Genomic DNA, 12271 nt, shown 5'->3' on the forward strand with positions numbered 1-12271 from the left:
TACATCTTTAGAGGGAGACTATGATGGAGTGGGGTGCCAATGCCAAGTGTCCTCCTTGTGTATTGTTACTTGCTATGATTGCATTAGGATGAGGGTGAGTGTGAGGGGTGGTTAGTCAGATGGGGATGTGATACTGTAGGTAGAGAGGGTTGGGTGGATGTGCAAGGTATGTTGGTGTGAGTAAGGATGTGCAGGAGTCGGGTTGGGAAGGTAGAGTGATGGGGATGTGGTGACAGGCACAGCAGGATGAAGTTAAGTGTGGCTTTGCACTCGCCTTTCCTGATCTAATAAGATCATTGAAGCGTTTCCGGCACTGCACCCAGGCCCTCCTGACAACATCCCTGCTGTTGATGCCCTCTGCTATTTGGAGCCAGGCTCCTTTGGTCTGCTGGGGAGGTCTCTTCCACCTATCGGAAGGGAAGAGGACCTCCCTGCGTGCTCTCACTCTCTCCACAAGCATATGGAGGGAGTCATCAGAGAACCTGGGTGCAGCCCTCTGTCACTGTGCAGTCATATTTGCCACTCTTTGTAACACTCCAATGGTCCAGTGCAGTGCCTGCGCAATCTTAGATGAACCTTCAAATGCAATGTGGCCACGGCCCCTTTAAATACCCCGGTTGAAAATGCATCATCGATGACGTCATCAGACCCGCACCATTTAATAAGGCCAGGTAACACACAGAGCTACCTTAATAGGCGCCATTAACGGAAAGTTGATCTCAGGAGCAGGATGAAATGAGTAGCGGGGTCGCAACCCGCCACGGTAAAGCGCCATGGTGACCGCCTGCACCCGACTCGCCCAGGTACAGAAAATTCTGACCATAATCTGCGTTTGGTCTCTCCAATGTAGCAGATGCTGCACCATGAGCAGCAAGGAAATAAATGAAACTTGGTATCTTGCAAAGCTGGAAAGAGGTGAAACTTGATGGATAGTATGTCATGTTATGTTATGTTCATTAATAGCTAGTCGTTTTTATTAAGAACAGCTAGCTTCTGCTAGACACTTTATTGAGCACATGTGGACTAGGTACAGTATCTGTAGAGGCCTCCATCTTGACTGCTGCCTTGTGGGTAGCCTAATGCATTGTGGGTAGCCCACTCTTATATACATACAGCACCACCTAGTGTACCATTCCAGAATGACAGGTTACTGATCATTGCAGTTAATCTTAGTGAATGATTTAAAAGAATGTAAGGCTAGAAAAATAGCAAAGTAACATTGTTACCAGGCACGGGGAAAATACACAAAACAAACAAGAAAAAGACAGTTAGAAATTGGTATGCATTGCACCCATTTTTGGGGGCATAAAGTGGACGTAACAATTCGCAGTAGGGTGGCATGCCCCCAATGTGTGCAGGCATTCAGCCCACTGCTAAATTCATCAGGACCATTTTTTAGGCATTCCAGGTGGCCACCTAAAACAACAACTTACATTTATATAGCACCTTTAATGTAGTAAAAAGTCCCAAGTCGTTTCACAGAGTGTTATCAGACAAAATTTGACACCGAGCCATATAAGGAGATATTAGGACAGGCAACAAAAAGCTTGGTAAAAAGTGGTAGGTTTTTGAGGAGCATTTTAAAGGAGAAGAGAAAGGTAGAGAGGCGGAGAGTATTAGAGAGGGAATTCCAGAGCTTAGGGCCTAGACAGCTGAAGGCATGGCCACTAATGGCGGGCCGAAGAAAATTGGGGATGCATAAGAGGCCAGAAATAGAGGAACGCAGACTTCTCGGCGGGTTGTAGAGCTGGAGGAGATAACAGAGTTAGGGAGGGATGAGACCATGGTGGGATTTGAACACAAGAATAAGAATTTTAAAATTGAGGCGTTGCCAGACTGGGAGTCAATGTAGGTCAGCGAGCACAGGGGTGATGGGTGAACAGGACTTTGTGCAATTAGGATACGGGCAGCTGTGTTTTGGATGAGCTGAAATTTACAGAGGGTGGAAAATGGGAGGCCGGACAGGAATAGTCGAGTCTGGCAGTAAGAAAAGGCATAGAAGATGATTTCAGCAGCAGATGGGCTGCTGCAGGGGCAGAGACAAGCGATATTACGGAAGTGGAAGTAGGTGGTGTTGGTGACGGAGAGGATATGGGATCGGAAGCTCATCTCGGGGTCAAATAGAATGCTGAGGTTGCAAACAGTCTGGTCCCGCCTCAGGCAGTGGTCATGGAGAGGGATGGAGTTGTTAGCTAGGGAGCGGAGTTTGTGGCAGGAGCCAAAACTAATGGCTTTGCTCTTCCCAATATCCAATTGGAGGAAATTTCTTCTAATCCAATACTGGATATCGGAAAAGCAGTGTGACAAATCAAATGCCTTGGAGGAGTCGAGAAAGGTGGTGGTGACGTAGAGCTGGGTGTCATCAGCGTACATATGGAACCTAAAGTTGTGTTTTTGGATGATGTTGCCGATGGGCAGCATGTAGATGAGAAATAGGAATGCCAAGAATGGATCCTTGGGGGACTCCAGAGCAATGGCACGGGAGAGGGAGGAGAAGCCCTTGCAGGAGCTACTTTGGCTATGACTGGATAGGCAAGAGTGGAACAAAGTGAGGGCAGGCTCATTCAGCTGGATAAGAGAGGAGAGGTGTTGGAGGAGGATGATGTGGTCAACCGTGTCACAGGTTGCAGACGGGTTGAGAAGGATGAGGAGGGACAGTGCACCATGGTCACAGACACATAGGATGCCATTTGTGACTTTGATAAGGGCTGTTCTGTAGCAGGGCTGGAAACCTGATTGGAGGGGTTCGAACATGGAGTTGGGAGAAAGATGTGCACAAATTTGTGAGGCCACAACACATTCTAGGATTTGGAGAGGAAAGGGAGATGGGAGAGTAGTTTGCAAAGACAGAGGGGTCATGGTGGTTTTTTGAGGAGGTGGGTGATGACAGCAGATTGGAAAGGGAGGGGGATAGTATCAGAGGGGAGGGAACCGTTAACAATATCAGCTAACATGGGGGCCAGGAGAGAAATGTGGGTGGTCAGCAATTTAGTGGGAATAAAGTTTGGAGAGCAGGAGGTAGGTTTCTTGGACAAGTTGAGCTTGGACAGGGCGTGAGGAGAGATAAGAGAGAAACTAGAGAACGATGCGTGTTCATGGTTAGGGCAGGAGGGAATAATGAGGGAAGTTTGGATTGGTGAACTACAGCAACGGAGGGATGCGACAGAGGCAGCAGAACGAATGGTCTCAATCTAAGAGACAAAGAAGTCCATTAGCTTCTTGCAATTGTTGTTGGAGGTGAGGGTGGAGGGGCAGAAGAAAGGCATTTAAGAAGATGGTTCGTAGTGAGAAGAGGTGCTGGGGTTACCTTTGCATTCCAGGATGATCCTAGAGTACTGATCAGTTTTGGCAGAAGAGAGCAGGACCTGATAATGCTTTATTTATCTAGTCCAGCCAGATCCGGTGAAAAATGGCTAAACCAGTTAAACACCATAAACCTTCAAATCTGCGTTCTTTGGACTTAAGGGAATGGATATGGGGGCAGTACCAGGGGGAAGGACCAGGGTGGGAGAGAGTATGATTTTTTTACTGGGAACAATGGTATCAAAGGTAGAGGTGAGGGTGTGAATGAGCAGATCGGTAGCTGCAGAGATATTGTGGTGAATGAAAGGCCAAAGGCTAGACAGTTGGGAATTTGAAAGTGCTGTTGTAAGTGACTTGGCATCAGGCCTTCCCCACACAGAATTCTTCAGTGACCCCTGTGGCTGCCAACAAAAGGTAGGTTTTTCTCAGATCTTTTTGGAAACAAATATTCTGTGGAATTATGAGGAGCAGGAGTTGCTCCGCCTAACTCCACAGTCATCGCAATCAACCCCACCCCCGTAGCCTGCTCCAACACCCGTCTTGGGCCTTAACTGAGGGCTGCTGCTGGTGAGGCTGAAATGAATATTTCTCATGGGACGAGCTGCATGTGGAGTTGCACCAAGTGTGAGCCTGAAGACAGTCCCAGAGGAAATTATACCCCAAAGAAAATGCTCAAAAACACAGAGTAGGCCTGCCAGCATCAGGCAAGAAAAAAGGCAGGTCAAAATCCCAGGCACAGAACCCACTTGAAAAAATTCTCTTCTGATAATATCTACACCTAAAATGGCAACTAACCTAGCCTTCCCTCAGGTGCTGATGGAGCCACCAGGCATCCCCAGCACACTCTGCTTTCAACTAATAATGGGTTTGTGGTTAAAGATCTGAATTAGTTAAAATCAATGTTCAGACAAGAGGGTTGCAGAGTGCCCATGAGAAAAATGGGATAGATTTTCAATTTGCTGTGCAGGGCATAAAGCTGGCATTGTCATGTCAGCTGTGGCTCCGTGATAGCATTCGCGCCTCTGAGCCAGAAGGTTCAAGCTTGTAAACTTGAGTGCATAATCCAGGGTGACACTTCAGTTCAGTATTTAGGGAGCACTGCACTGTCAGAGGTGCCGTCTTTCGGATGAAATGTTAAACCAAAGTCTGGCCTCCTTCAAGAGGATGTAATAGATCCCATAGTTGAAGAAGAGCAGCGGAGTTCTCCCTGGTGTCCTGACCAACATTTATCTCTAAAACAGATGATTTCGTCATTTAATTATGGGACCTTGTGTGCGCAAATTGGCTTCCACGTTTTCTACATTACATCAGTGACTACACTTCAAAAGTACTTCAATGGCTGTAAACTGAGCTCCGAGAGCGGGAGAGACTGATTTAAACCGAGCTCCGAGAGCGGGAGAGGCTGATTTAAACCGAGCTCCGATAGCGGGAGAAGCTGATTTAAACCGAGCTCCAAGAGCAGGGGAGGCTGATTTAAACCGAGCTCCGAAAGCGGGAGAGGCTGATTTAAACCGAGCTCTGAGAGCGGGAGAGGCTGATTTAAACTGAGCTCTGAGAGCGGGAGAGGCTGATTTAAATGGTGCTCCGAGAGCGGGAGAGGCTAATTTAAACCGAGCTCCGAGAGCGGGAGAGGCTGATTTAAACCGAGTTCCGAGAGCAGGAGAGGCTGATTTAAACCGAGCTCCAAGAGCAGGAGAGGCTGATTTAAACCGAGCTCTGAAAGTGGGAGAGGCTGATTTAAACCGAGCTCTGAGAGCGGGAGAGGCTGATTTAAACCAAGCTCTGAGAGCAGGAGAGGCTGATTTAAACCGAGCTCCAAGAGCAGGAGAGGCTGATTTAAACCGAGCTCCGAAAGTGGGAGAGGCTGATTTAAACCGAGCTCTGAGAGCGGGAGAGGCTGATTTAAACCGAGCTCTGAGAGCAGGAGAGGCTGATTTAAACAGAGCTCCGAGAGCAGGAGAGGCTAATTTAAACCGAGCTCTGAGAGCGGGAGAGGCTGACCTGCGACAGGAGAGAGAGAAGTAAAAAGTAATCGAAGTGTAACATCACCAGAAAGCAAGTAAGTGATTAGTTGGTGAGTATTTCTCTCTTCCTCACTTTTTTCCAAACTTAAATTTTGTGGTTATAGTTTCTAGGGTCGCTGTTGTGTAGCGGGGACTGCTGGTAAACAAGGGCCCTTGAGTGTATCATTTAACTGTAGTGTAATTGGTGTGATTGATTTGATTTAATTTAATTTGAATTAATTAAAGGGTAACTCATGGCAGCACAGCTTGGCGCCGTGGTATGCTCCTCCTGCACTATGTGGGACATCAGGGACACTTCCTGTGTCCCTGACGACCATGTGTGTGGGAAGTGTATCCAGCTGCAGCTACTGGCAGACCGCATTGCAGCGCTGGAGCTGCGAATGGATATATACTGGAGCATTCGCGATGCTGAGGACGTCGTGGATAGCAGGATTAATGAGTTGGTCACACCGCAGTTAAAGGCTGCACAGGCAGGAAGGGAATGGGTGACCACCAGGCAGAGTAGTAGGTGCAGGCAGGTAGTGCAGGGGTCCCCTGTGGCCATCCCCCTCTCAAACAAATATGGATATTGTTGAGAGTTTATCGGGGGAAGACAGCAGCAGCCAACTTCCTGGCACCGTGGGTGGTTCTGCTGCACAGGACGGGAGGAAAAAGAGTGGGAGAGCTATAGTAATAGGGGATTCAATCATAAGGGGAATAAATAGACGTTTCTGTGGCTGCAAATGAGACTCCAGGATGGTATGTTGCCTCCCTGGTGCAAGGGTCAAGGATGTCTCGGAGCAGCTGCTGAGCATTTTGGAAGGGGAGGGTGAACAGCCAGTTGTACCAATGATAGAGGTAAAAACTGGGATGAGGTCCTAAAAGCTGAATATAGGGAGTTAGGAGGTAAATTAAAAAATAGGACCTCAAAAGTAGTAATCTCAGGATTGCCACCAGTGCCACGTGCTAGTCAGAGTAGAAATAGAAGGATATTTCAGATGAATACATGGCTAGAGGAATGGTGCAAGGGGGAGGGATTCAAATTCCTGGGACATTGGAACCGGTTCTGGGGGAGGTGGGACCAGTACAAACTGGACGGTTTGCACCTGGGCAGGACCAAGACCGATGTCCTAGGGGGAGTGTTTGCTAGTGCTGTGGGGGAGGGTTTAAACTAAAATGGCAGGGGGTTGGGAACCTGTGCAGGGAGACAGAGGAAACAAGGATAGAAGCAAAAAACAGGAAGGAGAAAAGCAAAAGTGGCAGTCAGAGAAATCAAGGGTTTAAATCAAACATGGCCACAATAAATAATAATTCTTTTAGGTCTAAGAGTGTTAAAAAAACAAGCCTGAAGGCTTTGGCTTAGAAATTCACTGGTGCCCCATTTGGGGTGCCAGCCTCGCCAGGGTGCCGGAAGTAGCGCCCCGGAAGAAGTCGCGGCCGCCCGCCGCAAATTCATTGTGTGCGCCCCAGAGGGAAGCGCGGCGCTACTCGAGGCGCCTTGCTACCCTCTTGGGGCACTGCAACAGATGTTCGTAGCGCAATGTGCCACAGCACCACATGCTGCGGCACGGCGCGCTGCGGTACTGCAGGCCTTCCTCCCCTTCTTAAAGGGGAGGGGCCTGCTGCAGCACGCTCAAAGAGCGCGAGTGTCGGAAAAAGAGCCCGGCACCGAGGAGAAGTGCCGGGCTCTTGGGACAAAGCCGGCACTCCACGGGGGCGGGGGGGGGCTTAGGAGGCCGGGGACGGCGGCGCGGTGAGGTGTTGGCAGGTGGCCAGCAAAAAAAATGGCCGCCCCGCACCTCAGTGCCTCTACCGCCGCAGGTAGGCCCCCCTGAGCCGGTCGCAAATTGCGACCGGCGTTAAAGCAGGGGGCGCTACTAAATTTCACGATCGGGGCGGTAGCGGGGTGCTGCGCACACCGATGACATCATCAGTAGCGACGCAACGCTAACAGCTAGCGCCGCCATTAGTGTCCCGCTAAATTTAGCAGGAGTCATGGCCAGTGGCATAAAACCCACTAAGCACCCTCTTAGGGCGCTAACAGGTGGTGCAGCCCACTGAATTTCTAGGCCTTTGTGTCTTAATGCGAGGATCATTCGTAGTAAGGTGGATGAATTAGCTGCGCAAATAGATGTAAATGGATATGATATGATTGGGATTATGGAAACATGGCTCCAGGATGACCAAGGCTGGGAACTCAACATCCAGGGGCATTCAATATTTAGGAAAGACAGGCAAAAGGAAAAGGAGATGGGGTAGCATTGCTGGTTAAAGAGGAGCTTAACACAATTGTAAGGAAGGATATTAGCTCTGATAATGTGGAATCTGTATGGGTAGAACTGAGAAATACCAAGGGGCAGAAAATGTTAGTGGGAGTTGTATACAGACCCCCAAACAGTAATACTGAGGTTGGGGATGGCATTAAAAGGGAAATTAGAGACACGTGCAATAAGGGCACGGCAGTTATCATGGGTGACTTTAATCTACATATAGATTGGGCTAATCAAATTAGTAACAATACTATGGAGGAGGAATTCCTGGAGTGTATACGGGATGGTTTCCTGGGTCAACACGTCGAGGAACCAACTAGAGATCAGGCCATCTTAGACTGGGTATTATGTAATGAAAAAGGAATAATTAGCAATCTTGTTGTGCGAGGCCCCTTGGGGCAGAGCGATCATAATATGATAGAATTCTTAATTAAAATGGAGAGTGAAGTAGTTGACTCAGAGACTAGGGTCCTGAATTTAAATCAAGGAAGCTACGATGGTATGAGGCACGAGTTGGGTAGGATTGATTGGGGAATGTTACTCAAAGGGTTGACGGTGGATAGGCAATGGCAAACATTTAAAGATTGCATGGATGAACTACAGAATTTGTTCATCCCTGTTTAGCATAAAAATAAAACAAAAAAGGTGACTCAAATGTGGCTAACAAGGGAAATTAGGGATAGCATAAGATCCAAGGAGAGGACATATAAATTGGCCAGAAAAAGCAGTAAACCTGAGGATTGGGAGCAGTTTAGGATTCAGCAAAGGAGGACAAAGGGATTAATTAAGAGGGGGAAAATAGAGTATGAGAATAAGCTTGCAGGAAACATAAAAACTGACTGTAAGAGCTGCTATAGATATGTGAAGAGTAAAAGATTGGTGAATTCAAGCGTAGGTCCCTTGCAGTCAGAATCAGGGAAATTTTTAACGGGGAACAAAGAATGTGCAGGTTAGGTTGATTGGCTATGATAAATTGACCCTTAGTGTTAGGGGGATTAAATACGTGGGGTTACGGGGATAGGGTGGGATATGTGTTGGTGTAGGGGTTACGGGGATCGGGTGGGATATGTGTCGGTGCAGGCTCGATGGGCCGAAATGGCCTCTATCTGCACTGTGGGGTTTCTGTGATTCTGTGATTCTGTGACAGAAATGGCAGACCAATTAAATACATACTTTGGTTCTGTCTTCACAAAGGAAGACACAAATAACCTCCCAGAGATGTCGGGGAACATAGGGGCTAATGAGAGGGAGGAACTGAAAGAAATCAGTATTTGTAGGGAAATGGTGTTAGGGAAATTGACAGGATTTAATGCCGATAAATCCCCAGGGCCTGGTAATCTACATCCTAGGGTACTTAAGGAAGTGGCCCTAGAAATAGTAGATGCATTGCTGGTCATCTTCCAAAATTCGATAGATTCTGGAACAGTACCCATGGATTGGAGGGTAGCTAATGTTACCCCATTATTCAAAAATGGTGGTAGAGAGAAAACAGGTAAGCCTGACATCGGTAGTGGGGAAAATGCTAGAGTCCATTATAAAAGATGTAATAGTAGAGCACTTGGAAAACAGTGACAGGATCGTACAAAGTCAACATGGATTTACAAAAGGTAAATCGTGCTTGACTAATCTACTGGAATTTTTTGAGGATGTAACTGGTAAAATAGATAAAGGAGAACCAGTGGATGTGGTGTATTTGGACTTTCAGAAGGCTTTCGATAAGATCCCGCATAAGAGATTAACGTGTAAAGTTAAGGCACATGGGATTGGGGGCAAGGTATTGACTTGGATAGAGAACTGGTTGGCAGACAGAAAGCAAAGAGTTGGAATAAATGGGTCTTTTTCTGAGTGGCAGGCAGTGACTAGTGGGGTACCGCAGGGATCGGTCCTAGGACCCCAGCTATTCACAATACATATTAATGATTTAGACGAGGGAACTAGATGCAATATCTCCAAGTTTGCAGATGACACAAAGCTGGGTGGGCGTGTGTGCTATGAGGGGGATGCCAAGAAACTCCAGTATGATTTGGATAGGTTGGGTGATTGGGCAGAAGCATGGCAGATGCAATATAATGTGGATTAATGCGAGGTTATCCATTTTGGTGTCAAAAACAGGAAGGCAGATTATTGTCTGAATGGCAATAGATTGGGAGAAGGGGAAGAGCAACGAGACCTGGGTGTCCTTGTGCACCAGACGCTAAAGGTAAGCATGCAGGTGCAGCAGGCGGTTAAGAAGGCAAATGGGATGTTGGCCTTCGTAGCGAGAGGGTTTGAGTACAGGAACAAGGATGTCTTGCTGCAGTTGTACAGGGCCTTGGTGAGGCCACATCTTGAGTATTGTGTGCAGTTTTGGTCGCCTTATCTGAGGAAGGATGTTCTTGCCATGGAAGGAGTTCAGCGAAGATTCACCAGGCTGATACCTGGGATGGCAGTAATGACGATTGGGCTTGTACTCGCTGGAGTTTAGAAGAATGAGAGGGAATCTCATTGAAACTTATAAAATCCTGACAGGACTGGACAGACTAGATGCAGGAAGGATGTTCCCGATGGTCAGGGAGTCCAGAACCAGGGGTCACAGTCTAAGGATAAGGGGTAGGCCAATTAGGACAGAAATGAGGAGGAATTTCTTCACTCAGAGAGTGGTGAACCTGTGGAATTCTCTACCACAGAAGGCAGTAGAGGCCAATTCATTAAATATATTCAAGAAGGAGTTAATATATTTCTTAAGGCTAAAGGGATCAAGGGATATGGAGAGAAGGCAGGGACAGGGTACTGAATTTGGATGATCAGCCATGATCTCATTGAATGGCGGAGCAGGCTCAAGGGGCCGAATGGCCTAATCCTGCTCCTATCTTCTATGTTTCTATGATATGGGGAGAAGACAGGGACAGGGTACTGAGTTTGGATGATCAGCCATGATCTCATTGAATGGCAGAGCAGGCTCGAGGGGCCGAATGGCCTGCTCCTATCTTCTATGTTTCTATGTAAAACATTTGGAACATCCTGAGTGTGCAAAAGGTGCTTTATAAATGTAAATCATTATTTTGTTGCTGTTCAGCCATCCATTATAGAAACAACCTGATTTTCATTTAATTTACAAGTCGCAACGCCAGACCTACGGCTGTGCGGCAAGTTGAAAATCTATCCCATTGTCTCAGAAGCCTGTACTGTGCTTGATTGGGACATTATATGACCTACGCCTGTGCAGCAAGTTGAAAACCTATCCCGTTGTCTCAGAAGCCTGTACTGTGCATGATTGGGACATTATATGAGGCCAAAGATAAAGAGGTCAGAGTGGGAATAGGGATTTGAAGTGGCGAGCTACCATCAAGCCAGTGTCACACATGATATGTTAGTGTAGTGGCCTGGTTTAGTAATCCAGCATAAAATGTGAGTTCAAATCCCACCATGACACTTTGAAAATTTGAAAACCCAACTAGTTCTTTAACGTCCTTTAGGGCAGGAAACCTGCCATGTCTCGTCTGGTCCCATACTGTTGATTCTTAATTGCCCTCTGAAGTGGACTAGCAAGCCACTTAGTTGTATCAAACTGCTACAAAAGGCCCACTACCACCTTCTCAGAGCAATTCATTGAGAATGAATTTTAAAAAACACTGTGGACAACGTTCAAGTATATAGTGGTCACCTACTTGTTTGCCTTAATGTGTATGACGTAAGCAGGAAATATAGTACATTAGATTGGAGCAATTATGTGCAAATTGCTGTCTCATATGGTATTTGTTTGTGATCCTAGCCAGTGATAATGGGGATTGTTTTGTCTGCATGGAAAAATGCAGCTGGAGGAGTGGAAGAATGGACAAGGGCATCCCAGGGGGAAAACAGTCCAGAAAGCAGAGGGGTGAGCTGGATTCAAAATACCTGTTTGTTGGCCAATTAAGCAATTCAATTCTCCCAATGACAGGTATTATCACTCTGGATTCCTGACTTCTACCTGTAGTTCTCTTCTTCCACTTGTTTCATTGAAATCTTCTACTTTCTGGTTCTGACAAAAGACTGCTCTAAAAGAAAAAAAATTGCATTATACAGTGCCTTTCATGACATCAGATTGCCTTTTTACAGCCAATGAAGCACTTTTGAAGTGTAGTCACTGTTGCAATGTAGGAAATGCAGCAGGCAATTTGCACTCTGCAAGGTCCCACAAACAGCAATGAGATAATGACCAGATAATGTTTTAGCGATGTTGGTTGAAGGAATAAATATTGGTGAGGACATGGGGAAAGCTCCCCTGCTCTTCTTCAAAATAATATCATAGTGTAGGTATTCGGGTTCACCTAAGTAGGTATTGGACGAATGCCTACTAAATAATCGAGTTCGACTTCAGGAGATCAATAAGTTATTTAATGCAGGAAACAGATGAAGTACAGCAAGCAGTAGAGTTGGTTGCAGGAGAGCCGTGGAGTAGGTCTTGTCCCAGCGGGGACGCCATGAGGACTGAGTCTGCAGTCCTGTGGATAACGTGATGACGTCATCATGCTCGGCTGTGCTTTCCCGCGCTTAGGTGGTCACGTGACCGCGTCGTGATGTCAACGCGTTTGCCCGCGCTTGGGCAGTCATGTGACCCACGTCGATACATCGGCGCGTTTACCCGGCACTGAGGCTGGCCGTTGCGGCCGAAGTCGTGGGAGCGAGAGGCACCCGGCGCTGCCGCTGGCCGAAGTCGGGGGCGCGGGAGCGTCC

Source organism: Somniosus microcephalus, chromosome 10, assembly GCF_052327205.1.
Source record: "Somniosus microcephalus isolate GS21.2 chromosome 10, FLI_Smic_1.0, whole genome shotgun sequence".
Taxonomy (NCBI): domain Eukaryota; kingdom Metazoa; phylum Chordata; class Chondrichthyes; order Squaliformes; family Somniosidae; genus Somniosus; species Somniosus microcephalus.